This window comes from Lissotriton vulgaris, chromosome 5 (assembly GCF_964263255.1).
Source record: "Lissotriton vulgaris chromosome 5, aLisVul1.2, whole genome shotgun sequence".
NCBI lineage: Eukaryota > Metazoa > Chordata > Amphibia > Caudata > Salamandridae > Lissotriton > Lissotriton vulgaris.
The window spans coordinates 115,230,500-115,246,915 of record NC_141693.1 but is presented as its reverse complement, the minus strand read 5'-3'; the positions used below and the strand labels follow the sequence as shown (position 1 = coordinate 115,246,915).

Sequence of the window (16,416 nt, the reverse complement as noted above, 5' to 3'; positions counted from 1 at the left end):
AATGCCCAAAATTCTAGTACTTAGGAGGCACCCCCAGACCCTAAAATCCGATTCCTGATGACTTAAGAAGAGCCAGACACTACAACGTCGCCCCAGCAGAGAAGACTGCAGACACCAACTGACTTGGCCCCAACCCTTCCTGCTTGTCCGCAGGCCTTGACTAATCTGTGCCAAAAGAAGACCCGTCCTGCAGCCCAGTGACCTCTAAAGCTTTGGGAGGACTGCCTGCCTTCGACAAAGATCAAAATCTCCCCTGGACATCAGACCTGTCCAGAAGAAACCAACTTTAGAACAAAAACCTCTGCCCTGAGGAACTGCAAATCACCGCTGGACCCACCTCTGCACCAGACGCCCACGGCCCGAGTCCAAGTAGCCCACCAATACTGTGAAGGTTTCCTAGTGCTTCTGAGTAAGAGTCCACTTTAGGCTGCCGGACTCCACCTCAACACCTACAGCCTCAACTCAGACTCCCACAGACCGCTACCTTCCCGATAAGACTTTGCCAACGCCTAGGAACACCCCTGCACTTAATTGGGTAGATACAGGATTTCTTAGTCCGGCCTCCTGGCATGAGCTTGCAACCTTTCTTCAAACCCGATTCTCACCCCCCACGCTCCCCTTGGGTTGCATTGGGCTGTATTGGGCTCCAACTGGCTCCAACGCTGTGTTGGCACTCTCCAATCAGCCGCCCCTATATGTATGTGTGTTTGATGGCAACTGTGGCTGTAGATTCACATATTTAGCATGTCAGCCATCTAGTGTTGGACTTGGAAGTGTGCATGTTGTTTTTTTTAAGAAGTCTTTTGAATCATGAGGTGCAGTGACTTCTCCTCTTGCTTGTAATGTGCATGGTCCTCAACTCCATTATTAGATTGTTTCTTTTTTTGCCATCTGGTTCAGTCGTGCTTCTCTGCTCCGGTTGACACTGTCATTAGGATACTTTCTAATTCTAATTGTTTCAATCACAACTCGATCACTGTTTTCAAAACTATTAGCTTAACATCTAATTTGTCCGAGGGACTCTATTTGATAACACCCTGCGAGGCCTTCGCCCTTTGTGGCTGAAATTATCTTCAACGTGCTTGCCAAGAAATGACCCAGGGGGTGATGGAACGGACACACTTTAGATGTGGTCCTTCATGTCACGCAAAATTCCCATGTATACATTTACACGAGGTGTGTAATTTGTATTTATTTCTGGATCATCGAAAAGAAATCTGCAGTTCGTTCTTATCAAAAAAGACTTTACAAGACTGGAAAGCTAGAAGACTTTAGATGTCTCTACGCAGCATTGAAGATACGCCGTGCATTTTCAGAAAAGTAGAACTGGAAATTGAAATGGAGACACGTCCATTGGCTGCAGATGAGGTTAACTTCTCTCCAGACCAGAGCTCGGAGGCGGATGTAGAACATAACATCACATCGGGGCAACAAACCATGAGTATTTTGCCTTGCCTGCCTCCACCCAAGCAACCAGCGCCAATATCCCAAAAGTGTGCTGTTGGGCCACCACTGCTTACAAGTCATTGTCTTCACTGACCGGTTGCCTACGGAACATCTAGCCTCCACTAGAATCCAAAGAAATAGCCTAAACCCACAACACAGGAATTATTTGCAACAAAGTGGAAAAGCTTTTTTTAATTGTCACTCAAAGGATATTGATCCACTAAGTACATCACCTCAAAACCATTCTCTACAACCTGCTTCACTTCTATAAAAATACATCTTACAGCACTAGCTGCATACCTTCAAAATGTGGAGCAAACTTCAACATTCAGAATTTCCGTAATTAAGGCTTTTCTACCTGGTCTTAAGTCATTCCACGTAGAGCTCCACCCTCACCAGTGTGGAATCTTAAGATTGTGCTAACAAGGTTAAAGGGTCTACCATTTGAACCATTGCTTACATGTCCACTGAAATTTCTATCACTTGCTTTTCACAGTGAAATTACTTCACTCAGAAGAGTGGGAGAGATTCAAGCACTAACTCTAGAGCAACCATGTTTCCAACTAAACAGAGACAAAGTAGCTTTAAGAACTAATCCTAAATTTCTACCAAAAGTAGTATCACAATTTCGCATGACTCGGTCCATTGAATTGTCTGTATTTTTTCCTCGACCATTCTCTGCAGAAAGAGCATTACATACATTAGATGTTAAAAGAGCCCTAATGTACTATATTGATAGGACACAGTCCTTTCAGAAAACTCAACTATTTGTTTCATTCTCCAAACCACATAAAGCTAAAGCAATTTCCAAACAAGGTATTGCACTTTCAATTGTAAAATGTATCCATACCCATTATGCTAAAGCCAAAAGACCCCTCCCTATCCCGCCAATGGTGCATTTGACACGCAAAAAGCTTTTATGGCATTTCTAGGGATTTATACCAATAGATGACATATGCAAAGCAGTTACATAGACTACACTGCACCCTTTTACAAAACATTACTGTGTAGATGTTATGGCACATCAACAAGCAAATGTTGGTCAAGCAACAAGCAAATGTTGGTCAAGCGGCACTACGTACATTTTTGCAAACAAATGCACTTGCTCTTTTTTGATGGAATGGATTTGCTGCTGTGGGAGATTTTTTTTAGGTTTCATTTTAACAAGCTTAAAATGTTCAAACAAAGTGGTGCGAGTTAGATTAACAAAGGCTGTTATACAGCCGAAAAGCATCTCTTTTGCATTCTAGAGTCCAGAGTGACCCTATATAATAAAGCAGGTTGAAGTTTCCCTGGTCTCTGAGTGATGGAGTGTAAGAAAATATATATATATATAAATTCTCCTTTTCCTTCCTACTGGCAGTCACCAGTTGTTCTAGCTCGAACCATGCTCAAATAGGAAAAGCTTTTATTGACTTGCCTATATCTTTGGTGCGTTTGACACATTTCCATGAACGTTTCCAAAGAACAGTGCCTCTGTGATTCTTGTTGCTCATGGAAGTTTTGGGAGGATCCGTCAAGCAGGAACCGATAAAAAGTTTGGTCAAACTGTTAATTCCCATAGAGATTTTAGTCTCAACTACAGCCCGAACCGCTGGATGGAATTTGACAGGAACATTTGGCATCACATTTAGCAGGAAGGTAGCTCTTGGTCCAGAAAGAACTCTTTTTGTTATTTGAAGTAAATCCGTTACGTAGTTTGGGAGACATTAAAACAATAAATATTGTATATATAGGCATGCAGATAATCTGAGGATCCCACAGTCCCTGTGCTGAAATCTGATTGGTTGCTAAAACTTCAATCAGGAAGTGTTAGCAGTCGTCTTGGGACTCTGCTTCAGCTGAGTCCCACAAAAAACATTTAAAAAGAACAGGGGGTAGGGAAGGAATAGCCTGCTCCCTAACTGGGGTTCCCCTGTGACCACTACAGGGTCAAAAAGCACTTTTAAAAAGCTTTGAAAGCTCCCGCAAAGCAAGAGCAAACACTCTGCTTCCAGCAGGTTGGAGCTGTCAAAGTGCTCCCGCCGGCTGGAAGTGGATCTTTCATCTCTATTCCTGTCTACAGACAAGCGGGCAGGAAAAGAGATGAAACTGATTGCTCCTGGACAGAGGAAGCCGTTTTTCCAGCACCTCACTCTGTGCAGTAGCAATGCTGGCTCCTGGAGAGCTTGCTGGGACCACAGGGTCCTTGAGACTCCCGCTGCGGTTCCGGGGAAACGCTCAGAAAGAGGATCTGGATCCCCTTTTGACATTTGTCCGGCTTAAATCTTGCGCGACATCTTCCTTGCCTGTCCTTCCCCTCCTCTTACTTTTCTCAACGAGACCCTCAAGTCAGGAATTGTCCCTTCTTGTCATAAATCAGCAACTATCGTCCCAATCTTAAAAAAAAACAGGCGCAGATCCAACAGCGCTGGCAAACTATCGACCAATTTCCCTCCTCCCTTACCTGGCCAAAGTCCTTGAACGCCACGCCACGGACGTTAAGTAGTCAACTGTTGGGATTAGTGGATAAGATAATAGTTGAAAGTGTAAGTCAGAGCGAGTGATCAGGGCCACTCCTCCGCCAGCTTTGCCAGGAGGCCGGTCTGCCCGTAAAGCATAGTATGAGGTGGGCAGGGCTGCGAGTAAGTTGGGCAGGGAGTCCTGGCAAAACCAGGTTTCCGTGAGGAACAGAAGGTCCGGTTTTTGAGTGTCCAAAAAAATGAACAGGTCAAGATGATGCTTTACAGCCGACCGTGTATAAGACAGCAGAGATAGTCGATGTATCGCTAGCTTGGGGAAAGGGCAAACTGGGGCAAGTAAGGGGTCGGGATAGTGAAGGCAGGTTGGGTGGTAGGATGGGTAAGGGATGAGCGGATGAAATCCCGGCATCCTTAACATGTCCCAACGCTGCTTGATCCAAATCCCAAGGGCCCTGGCGTGCACAAAGCATATCAGGGGTATAGGAAATTAAATGGGCGTCGTGCCGTGCCCCTGGCTCCGGCCGGCCGCGGACGGGAGCAGACGGGCTCGCTTTTGGCGCGCCCGCTGCGCTCGTCCGAGAAATGCACATTGTTATAGGGGGAAGGGGGCGGGGGGGGTGGCCTCACGGCAGTGGGCGTGGCCTGTGGGCTAGTGGGGTAATGGCGGCAATGATGTTTCCAGCCCGTGACAGCGCTTACGTCCGCTGCGCGGGGATGTCCAGCACGTTTTTTAAGGGGAGAAGTGCCCAGGGCGAAAGAGAGCAGGCAAGTAAAACAATCAACTTCAAAGTGCAATTTTAAAAATAATCGAGTGTTTCTTCCGGCTTCCGCCTCAGGAGTCAAGTGTCCTCTGACACACTGATGACACTGAGACACTGATGCACAGACCCATTGAGACACACCTCTACTCAGAGACTCACACACCTCTACTCGGAGACTCACACACCTCTACTCGGAGACTCACACACCTCCGCTCGGAGACTCACACACCTCCACTCGGAGACTCACACACCTCCACTCGGAGACTCACACACCTCCGCTCGGAGACTCACACATCTCCGCTCGGAGACTCACACACCTCCACTCGGAGACTCACACACCCACTCATCTACCTATACAGCTACTCACATACTCACTCTCAAAGGGTACAGGTTACAGTTAGGAGGTAAAACAAAATGTAAAAGTCAAAATTAACTGAAAAAAATACAAAGGCTCCACGGACGTAATAGTTAGGCTCAGATTTCACTCATACAGAACTAAAATTCAGCAGTTATAGATAGCTGAGCTAACTATAACTTAGGCCCCCATAATGCACTGCTTATGACCACACATATTACATCACTCATGATATGGTCAGCAACATCACCGATGACATCTCAAATAACATTACTGATGACATCATCCACTGAAGCACTCACACACCCACTCCCAACCTTATACACTCACTTAGATGTAACCCCTCACATACCCATACAGGTACTCCTACAACCACTCACTCATCCATGCAGCCACTCACTCACTCAGCCACTCACTCAGCCACTCAAACAGCTACTCAGACTGCCACACTTACCCATATAGGTACTCACACACCACATATTCACCCATACAGCCACTCACACATCCACTCAATCTTAGTCTCTCAACACATCCACTCATTCACACAACCACTTGCATACCCATTCACATATCCATACAAGCACTCTCACAGCCATTCACACGCCAACTCACTTAACCAAATTCCTACTCAAACAGCCACTCACTCACCCACACAGCTACTCACACACCCACTTACACATGAATACACACAGCTACTCACATAATATGTTAGAAGTAGAATCATTAGTAGTTCACCTAGAATGCTAATCTAACTTTTTTAGTAGGTTAGTATATATCTATAACACGCGTAAACTCTTATAAAACACTTACTGGATGATATCAGTGATGTCTGTGAGGTCACTGACCATGTCATGAGTGATGTAGTATGTGAGGTCATAAGCAGTACATTGCAGGGGTGTAAGTTATAGTTGGCACAGCTAACTATAACTGCTGAATTTTAATAGTTTTGTACGAGTGAAATCTGAGTGTAACTATAACGTTCCTGTAACCTTTGCGGTTCTTTGTTAAAACAAATTATAGCAGCAGACCGAGCTGCGAAGACTGCACCGCCCCGCAGAACACAAAGGGGACCATGGAGACACAGAACTTTGCGCAGTCTCCCGTTGGCAAAAGCGGTAAAAGGCTCCCACCGCAATACGGCGTCCCTTTAATCAAAAGCCCACTGGAGGGCTATAGACAATTTTGACAATACCTCGGAAAGAGGAAACTTACTAAAAGTACTGAATTGCAACAAAGGAGGCATGTAACCTACTAAAGGTACGTACTAATACTCCCAAGTACCAGCATGCAATACTAGCTGCTGACATCTGCTGCCTAATGGAGGGCGTTACAAAAGAGCATGCTGGGCGACGCCCCCTTTGAACTCCCGTTCCTCGATGCTGAAATGCCTGTGATCAAGGAGCCGATATGCTCTGAAACCCGTAAGGCGACCTTAATTTTACTGAATAAAGGAAGCGCTGGGTGCCGCAAATGTGCCGCTTGTGTGTGCGTCTTCAAACGGTGGTTCTATGTTAAAACATATATATATCCAACCAAGGTTGCACCTACATTGGAGGTCCACACGCATAGGTGTTGTAAATATTTATTTCCCTCTGGCAGTGCAGCTAACACCCTTCCCACAACAGCACAATTTTCGCCATACTAAAGTTCCAACGCGTTTCGAGCGTCATGGCGCTCTTCTTCTTGGGAAATGGCAGATGGGAGTGGCAGCCCAGGAAGTAGGTTAAATAATGTTCGTATGTCCCGCCCCTGGCAGTCTTTACTGATGCAGTCTGGTATTTGCAGTTTCTTAGTTTTTCTCACCTATAGTAGGTTTGTAGCAGCTATGTTCTCCTCGTCAAATCAATTACCACAGTGGGTTGCTCTTGTGGTTACCAGTGATTGCTGTACTGTACTGTTGTGCGAAGGGTGTTAGCTGCACTGCCAGAGGGAAATAAATATTTACAACACCTATGCGTGTGGACCTCCAATGTAGGTGCAACCTTGGTTGGATTAACGGCGGCCGGCACCAGGTCGCGGAGAGCCCCCCTCCTCCCCCCCCCCCCCCCCCTCTCGGACGAGCGGTTCTGGAGCCATTACTCTAATGGTGCTATTAGAGCAAGGCGTTTTCCCCATGGATAAGTACAGTACAGCAACCACTGGGAACCACAAGAGCAACCCACTGTGGTAATTGATTTGACGAGGAGAACATAGCAGCTACAAACCTACTATAGGTGAGAAAAACTAAGAAACTGCAAATACCAGACTGCATCAGTAAAGACTGCCAGGGGCGGGACATACGAACATTATTTAACCTACTTCCTGGGCTGCCACTCCCATCTGCCATTTCCCAAGAAGAAGAGCGCCATAACGCTCGAAACGCGTTGGAACTTTAGTATGTCGAAAATTGTGCTGTTGTGCGAAGGGTGTTAGCTGCACTGCCAGAGGGAAATAAATATTTACAACACCTATGCGTGTGGACCTCCAATGTAGGTGCAACCTTGGTTGGATATATATATATATATATATATATATATATATATATATATATATATATATATATATATATATATATATATATATATATATATATATATATATTATTTATATATATATATATATATATATATATATATACTGAAAAAACCATAGGTTTCACACCAGTTATAGTTGGGAATTAGCATTTATAAAACCTTTTAAATTCACTAAAAAAAAAACAGGTTTCACACCAGTTATAGTTAGCTGGAAATTTTACTGACATAAAACCATTGAAATTCCCCCGTTATAGTTAGTTGGACTCACTATAACTTGCACGCCTGCAATGCACTGCTGATGACGAAACATATTACATCACTCATGACATGGTCAGTGACATCACTCGTGACATCACTGATGACACCATCCTTGTGACAGACTGACAGACCTCCTTTCGGTGTAATGTAACCCTTGAAACACATATTTAAAAATAGAAACTAACATTTTCAAAATAATTGAGATACCCATACCACCTACAACAACCAATTCAGTAATTCCATCATCTATATACACATCCTCTCATTCAGCAAGAGTTCTATAGTCACTCATACATATACTCACTCATCATATGTAGTGATACACATATACATCCTGTTACACACAGACAGTCATCCAAAAGTTACTCGCACACATACTCACACATGCAAATAAACTATTGAACATCCATTTATTTGCATATACAGCTATACACACACTAGTACATTACTTCTAAGGAAACTTACACATACTTACTCTCTTAAACAATCACTTTTTTAAACACATACTTATTTGAACAGGAATTCTTTCAATCTCTCACTCTCACATATACTCACTTATATACATCAATACTCACATATACTAGATTAAAACATATGTAGTTACTCATAAAGACACTAGTGAGGCAGGCATTCACTCACTAACACACACATATTCACACTCATCCACCCATACAGTCCTGCACATACGCTGTCTTAAAAACACATACAAACAGTGAGTCGGTCACCAACCCATGCAGCCACTTATACACAAAGTGAAACACCGATACATATATTTAAAATATTTAAAAATTACTCGGTAATATATGTATTCACTAAGATACACTTTATAAGCCAGTTAACCAATCAATATTTTATTAAAAATAAACATCCATTTACACACATATTTAAACATTTATTCGTCCATCGACCTTTACAAATACATATATAAAACATATTGATATTTCAGAAAGACACACATTCACTGGATGGTGTCATGAGTGATGTCACTGACCATGTCATGAGTGATGTAATATGTGACGTCATCAGCAGTGCATTGCAGGCGCGCAAGTTATAGTGAGTCCAACTAACTATAACGGGGGATTTTCAATGGTTTTATGTCAGTAAAATTTCCAGCTAACTATAACTGGTGTGAAACCTATGATTTTTTCAGTGAATTTAATAGGTTTTTCAAATGCTAATTGCTAACTATAACTGGTGTGAAACCTATGGTTTTTTCAGTGAATTTCATAGGTTTTTTAAATGCTAATTCCTAACTATATATAAGGCCCCAAACCTATGTTTTTTCCAGTGAATTTCAAAATGTTGTTAATAGCAAATGTCTATAGCTATGAAATGTAATATTTTTGAAAATGAATGAATCCTATATTATATTGGTATTTAAAACATTTTTTTAATGTATTTTTTTATTTATTTTTATTTTTTGCCCTGGAGCGCTCCCCGGGGCGCGCCCCGGTGAGCGCCCCGGAAAGGGTAGTCTTTTGAAGCGCCCCAGGTCGCGCTCCGGAGAGCGTCCTGTTAGCGCTATTGCTGCGAACGAAAACATCATCGTGACGTATCGCGTAGCCGCGTCCACGTGATACGCACAGCGTAAGCGCACCCGGAAGCACTCGAGCGAATACGATCGCGCAACGTAAACATCCGACGTGCTTACGCGACCCGGGGCGCGTCTCGTAAGGGCATCGGGTCATGTGACCTGAAAATAACACTTTTAATTGATGCAGAACAGTTTTGGTTTCATAATGATGAAATCCCTAGTCTTGTGACCTGAAAATAACACTTCTCATTGATTCAGGACATTTTTTTTTCCAAATGATGAAAGACCCCACCTTTTTTCCTTATTCTGACTTTGTCCTTTGACTGAGGAAGACCTGTTTTGAAATCTTTGAGGTATCTTTTGTACTTTGAAATGGCTACAGTAGCAGCATCAGCTGGAGCATCTGCACCACCACCACCACCACCACCACCAAGAGGACCACCACAACATCACATTGGTGGTCAAGAAGAAGAGGAGGAGGAAGAGAAGGAGGGGACGAGGAGGAGGTGGCTGGAAGAACACAATACCCCATACCAACCCAAGCCACACATTGTATGGCAGTTTTTTTCCATCCCTGAGGGAAAAAAGAAAGTGAATTCAACAAAGGTGACTTGCCTTATCTGTGACATGGAACTCTCAAGGGGTAACCCAAATAAAAAATATTCATTTGGGGCACATGCAGCGCAAGCATCCTAACAATTATGCTGCCGCAGAGATGACAGAACTGGCCAGCAACCCTCCCCAATCTACACCCAGCACCTCCAAACGAAAACAACCCACTCCATTGGGACCAGAGACAAGGGAGACGATCCCTTGCATCCAACCACGGTTTGGAGAATTCAGGGTCACCTGTATTTTTTGTGGAAAGACCATCTCCTATGGTAAACAGAGCCTAAAGCTGATCCTCCTTGCTGGTGACAACCACAATTGCCCCAAAAAAACCTAATTTTTGCCAAATTTTTTTTTTGCTCCTGTTGAGCCATTTTGAATTCCCTGTTTTGTTTCTCCCCATAAAAAAAAACAAAAAAAATACAAAATAGTTCATAAAAGACAAAAAAAGTACAAAATGTTCAAAAAACATTAAAAAAAATTATAAAACAGCAAAAAGAAGAAAAAAACAGTTCTTTTTAGAACTACCTCCAATTTCTAAAAAAAGGCAAAATTTTTTAAAAACTCTATCATTCATTTTTCCCCATGGGACGCTCCCCATGGGACGCTCCCCGGTGCGCGTACCGGGCGCTCCCCCCGCGCCAATCAAAAAAAAAAATGTTTTATCACCCGCGGGGCCCTTTTATAGCCCCCACATCAAACCTAGGGGGTCAAGGGGGGTCTACTCTGCCCCCTTATTGTCAATTCCCCCTTTGTTTTTCCCACCTCTTGTGTCTCGATCCTACCGAGACACAAGATGGCGGCCGCTCCGGACTGTTTCGAATGCTTACAGACACCCTAGAGCCAATCATCTTTCCGTGCGCACCTCACGTGGCGCGCCCAGAACGCTCCCCGGTGCACGTACCGGGGCGCTGCCATAGATATATATATTTTTTTGAACCTAAATTACTCAAAAACCACTGGAGCACATATCTTGAGACATAGCAAAGGCACATTGGGCTACCAGTCCCTACAATTTTGCCAAGTTTGGTGGAAATCCATTCAGCCGTTCGGGCTAAAAGTGAGTTCGACCGCCCTATGGAAATTAACATGGGGAAAACACATTTTGGGACCCCCCTTTTATCTCGGCCCCCGCTTGACGAATCCCCCCCCAAACTTTCTGGGAAGGACCGGAGCGTACATGAGCAAATTTGAGGAAATTTTCAGGCAGATTCCTCAACCGGCGCCAATGTTATTCACAATAGAATTTTGAGAATTTGCATTGAAAAAAATTCTAACTATAACTACCTACTGGCGACCGCCAGTAGGTAATATATATTCAGCACCTTGATTCCAGAAGACGTAAAATTCAACTGTCTGGGTTACCAAAGAAATGCTTGGACATGCATGATCAGAGAGGCAAGAAAATGAAACAATTTATAAGTTATGTGTTGCTAAATGGACAAGAATTAAGCACAGGTTCAATAGGAAGAACTGAATTAGTGACTTAGGAGTCACAACAGCCATCAAGTACGAATGCTCTTGGTTGACTCTAAACATCTTATGCTTCTATCTAGGGGTACACCTGTTAGCCATAGTTGCATATACAAGAGGTACTTTGGGAAGTATCGTTTGCTACACTGTTATTTAAACAATTTCTCCAGTGGCCAATAAGAATGTGTCTTACAAGGTCCGCTCATACGCCATCTTGATACAGAACTTACACAGCTCATTGGATGGCCATTTGAACCAGCGCTCAAAGTAAAAGTAAAATACCTCCCACTAAACGCAACCGTCTTAATTGCCATCACCTCTACATAGTTAGTGTGTTACAGGCTTTACCTACAAATACACAGTTAGGGTGGTCAAGAGGACTACCCACAATTTATTACCATGGCCATGTTTCATTTTCATGTGAACCAATCTGTCCAGTTTTTTGCCTTTATCCAAAAACTAAAGACCGGTGATAGGAGCCCTACACACAATTTATGAAGGGGTACTATGTACTTCATACAAGATACTGAAACGCTAAGAACAACCAGAACAATTCTTTGTGACAGATGGAGCACCAACAGAGGCCTCCCACTATCAACAGGAAATAGTAGTCCAATAGTTCATGCAGACAACCAGACTTGTTACACACTAGCAGAGAAGACCCTTAATCGGAAACCAACAACGCATTCTATAAGGAAAAAAACAACAACATTAGGTTTTCCAGCAAACCTCTTAATCTGTGATCTATGTATTGCAGCGCCATAGTCATCAGTTTACACATTCACAATACTCTGTGTGGATGGATATGCAAAGAGTGAAGTGGCTGAGGACTAGAGGGTCCTAAAACCTCTATTACATTTTATTTTATACAACCACCTTACTTCACTGCCTTCACGTTTCTTGGAGTTAAAACTATTGCATAATCCATGCACAGTGTGTGAATCTAGAAGAAATGTATGCAGTAAAAGAAACAAGATACCTGCCTTTAAAAATGGTTTCACGGTTTGAAATTCTTCTGTATTCACATGTGACCCACCCACTCCCTACTAAAGCTGGGGGCGTTTTTGAAAATGTCAGAATAGAAAGAAAAAATTATAACAGCATGGAAAAAGAATTTGAATATGGCAACCATGTACTCTGTCATTGTGACCTTACTTTCACCATCACAGCCTGTCGGCATGACTCCTCCCCCAAAAATAAAAAAGCAATGAAATATTAGTGTTCCAGACCCAATCAATAGAAGCTAGAATAATGCCAACATGTGAATCTAGAAGAGCATCAAGCTGCAAACTATTGTTACCCGGACTGGTGGTCCATCTCACGCAGGCTTCTAATGTGACCTCCCATTTGCAAGCTGTATTCTGAGTTCCTAGCAACAGACTTCCTCCGAATATAGATGGGGAGTCATTGCGTCTAAATTCTTCATTTGACCAGAAGACATTCCACCAATCAACAATACTGAATAATATCCAGTCTGCCACTGGACTTTAATAAAAGGATACACCACATTTCCTCTGGATTCACAAGACAAGACTTGGCCATGCTTTGAAATATTTTTACCTTTCACCTCGCTGGCTTTTTAGGTCTCGCCTGAGCCAGCGCGCATGCGCTGCTCTGCGAGGCTTTTATTAAGGACTTTAAACTTCGAAACACAGGCTTATGCGTGTGCTTTTTTTTTTTTTTAATCTTTCGCTATTGGCCTTTGCATGCGTCTTTCTAAGAATGACAGCCCGCAATTGGCCCAAGGTGGGTGCATGTCCCGCCTTCTCTCTTCCCTGGACTAGGATGCTCAGGAGCGCACAGCAGCCGTATGCCATCTGTTTTTAATTATCAGCCGTGGCGCGCAGTGTGCTAGACAGAGGGCAGGCTGCATTCCAGTCTCGGGTTACTTGATCTCTTATGTACGTCTCCCCCAGGCTCTGTGTTCTCACCGCTCCCAGTGTTGCTATCACCTCTGCCTGCTGCTCGCTCTCTAGAACGCTTCTTCCTCACCCGTATGCTCTGTAATCCACTGCGTCACTCTGTGTGTTTCTAAGTGTGGGTCCATTCCCAACCCCTGTGTTTCTATTTCCATTGTGAGCTGCTTTTCCCCTCTGCTCACTCAACCGCTCCTCCTTACCACCCACCTTAACCCACCCTACTCATGCGTTCTCCGCTTCTCCTGAGTGTGTGACAGAAGTAAGCCTTCAGCGCTAGCGAAATATTGAGTGCTGGGCTCTGCTGCTGTGCTTCATGTATGAAAATATAAAGTTATAAGCTGACTTAATTATTTTAAATGACTTGTTATGCACTGGCTGAGATTGCACACATTCCAAATTTGCTGCGTCACGCTGAGATTATTTCGCGGTTTGGCCGACATTAAAGACCTTAGAGCTTCAGGAATAGCTGCAAAGAAAAACTAAGTAGAGCACTTTCTTTTTTAGTATATGAGTTTTCCTTCCGTGTCATGCCGGCAGTTCTAGTATCCGGTCCACCAACATTACATAAACAATTGTTTCGTCATATTAATGACAATCTCGCAAGATATGTAAAGATCTGCACTATCTTGCACTCCCGTTTTGTGAACATGAATGATGGCATGGTCAGTTGGACATTCACCATCATCAAATGCATTTATTTATGACAAAGCGTATTAAACCTGCCATACTATTGACTAAATCAAATTGAAAAGCATAAATTGGATTATAGTAACACCTGCGATTTGCAGTGCTTTAATACATTAGACATGTGTATAGATGATATCCATGTGTCGAATTTATTAACCCGGAGGCTCCACCTCTTAAGGTGTGTCAATTGTTTTTGTCCAAGATAAGACTCAGTATGGCTCTTGAATATTATTGTCTTTTATATAGAGATTGCTACCTCTGAGGCACTGTAGCGCTTTTATAGTTTGTAAGAAGGCTTTCTACTGTCTATAGACTTCTATGACGGGCAATAGATATTTCCATTCACTCCTGGCAGGGGAGCATCAGGCCACCTTTCTCAAGCCAGCATCAGACCGTCTTCCACTGTTTGAAACGTAGAGGGGCTGTGTGGAGTCTCTTAAGAAGAGGGCATTTAAAAGAAGGGAATTTCATTAAAAGCAGCCCATTATATCACATCTCAACTAATTCTACTGCCTTACTTTTAATCAATTAACTGTCAGCTTTGGCAATTCCTTTTAGCCTTGTTTTACAGCATCCTCTACATACAAAATGAAGAAAAAAGTGTGAAACCTACTTTTTGGGGGGGGGGGGCGGGTGGAGGGTGGAAGCAACAGAGACAAAACTGGAAGCAACACAGAGGGTGCAGCTGAGGGGTGGGGCAACATGGAGTGCGAGGCAGAAAAGAAAACTGGCGAGTAGGGAGTGTAATGGTGCTATGGGGAGAGAAGCACACCTGTAGGAGCAACGTGGGTCAGCAGCGAGCACATCACAGAGGAGGGCAGGGAGTAGCACATTTGCAAGAGCAACACTCAGAGGGGAAGACAAACACACTTGCTGCTGTTATTAGGAGGGCTGCTGAGGCCCTGGACCTCCTCCTTCCATAGAATACCACTCAGTGCCACATAATTACATGCCACATATTTACACTCCTCTCAGTGCAACATAAATACACTCCACATAATACTACTCCGTGCCACATAAGTACACACCACATAATTACACTCTACTTAATGCAACATAAATACACTCCACATAATACCACTCATTGCCATTTAATTATATTATATACCTACTATACCTACTATACTATATAATTATATGCTACATAATTACACTGCACTGAATGCAACATACACTCCAAATAATACCACTGAGCCACATAATTACACGCCACATAATTACACTCTACTGAATGTAACATACACTCCACATAATACCAATCAGTACCACATAATCACAAGTCACAAAGACTCTATTCAAAGCAACATAAATACTCTCCACATAATACCACTTAGTGCCATATTATTACACACCACATAATTACATTCTACTCAATGCAATATAAATACACTCCACATAATACCACTCAGTACCACATAATTACACGTCACATAATTACTCTGCTCAATGCTACATAAATACTCTCCATATAATACCACTCAGCACCACATAATTACACGCCACATATTTACTCTACTCAATGCAACTTACACTCCAAATAATACCACTCAGTGCCACATAATTACACGCCACATAATTACTCTACTCAATGCAGCATAAATATACTACGCATACCACTCAGTGCCACATAATTATGAAACATAATTACACTGCACTCAGTGCCGCATACACTCCAAATATAACCACTCAGAGCCACATAATTACACGCCACATAATTACACTAATCAGTGCAACATAAATACACTCCATATAATACCACTCAGTGCCACATAATTACACGTCACATAATTACTCTATTTAATGCAATATAAATACACTCCGCATAATACCACTCAGTGCCACATAATTACAAGCCACATAATTGCACTCTAATCCATGCAACATAAATACACTCCACATGAATGCACTCTACGCCACATACCACCAATCAACATAAATGCACTCCACACCATGACACAATTTCACTAAGCATAATTTCACTCAACACCACAGTTCCAGGCCACACAGTTCAACTATGCACATTTTCAATACACACCACATAATTACACACCAAACAACATATTTCAACTCCCCAACTCCACAATCCACAATGTACCTCCAATCCACACCATATAGTGGCACCACCTGAGCACCAAACATCATTCACCACCACCATTTTGCATTGGCGCACCACCTAAACATCACCTAAACATCACGTCAGCCTGACCTCAGAATCTGGCATCTGCTAATTCTCCCCTAGTGTCCGTCCACTGCTCGTTTTCTAATTAGATTACAGTTTTCCAACCTCCACTCCCCAGTTATTTATTTCCCGCTCCCCCATAACAAAAAAAGTTCTAACAAACCAGCATGAGAACAGGCAGGAAGAAGTTGCCAGCAGTGCAAGTACAAACAAACTAGAA

At 43.0% G+C, this 16,416-nt stretch overlaps 1 protein-coding gene across 7 annotated transcripts in view; it reads left to right on the top strand.

The window, feature by feature from the left end:
* Positions 1–16,416, top strand: part of SEC16A (SEC16 homolog A, endoplasmic reticulum export factor) — a 478,800-nt gene that overhangs the window by 382,021 nt on the left and 80,363 nt on the right. The gene's annotated exons all lie outside the window — the stretch shown is intronic.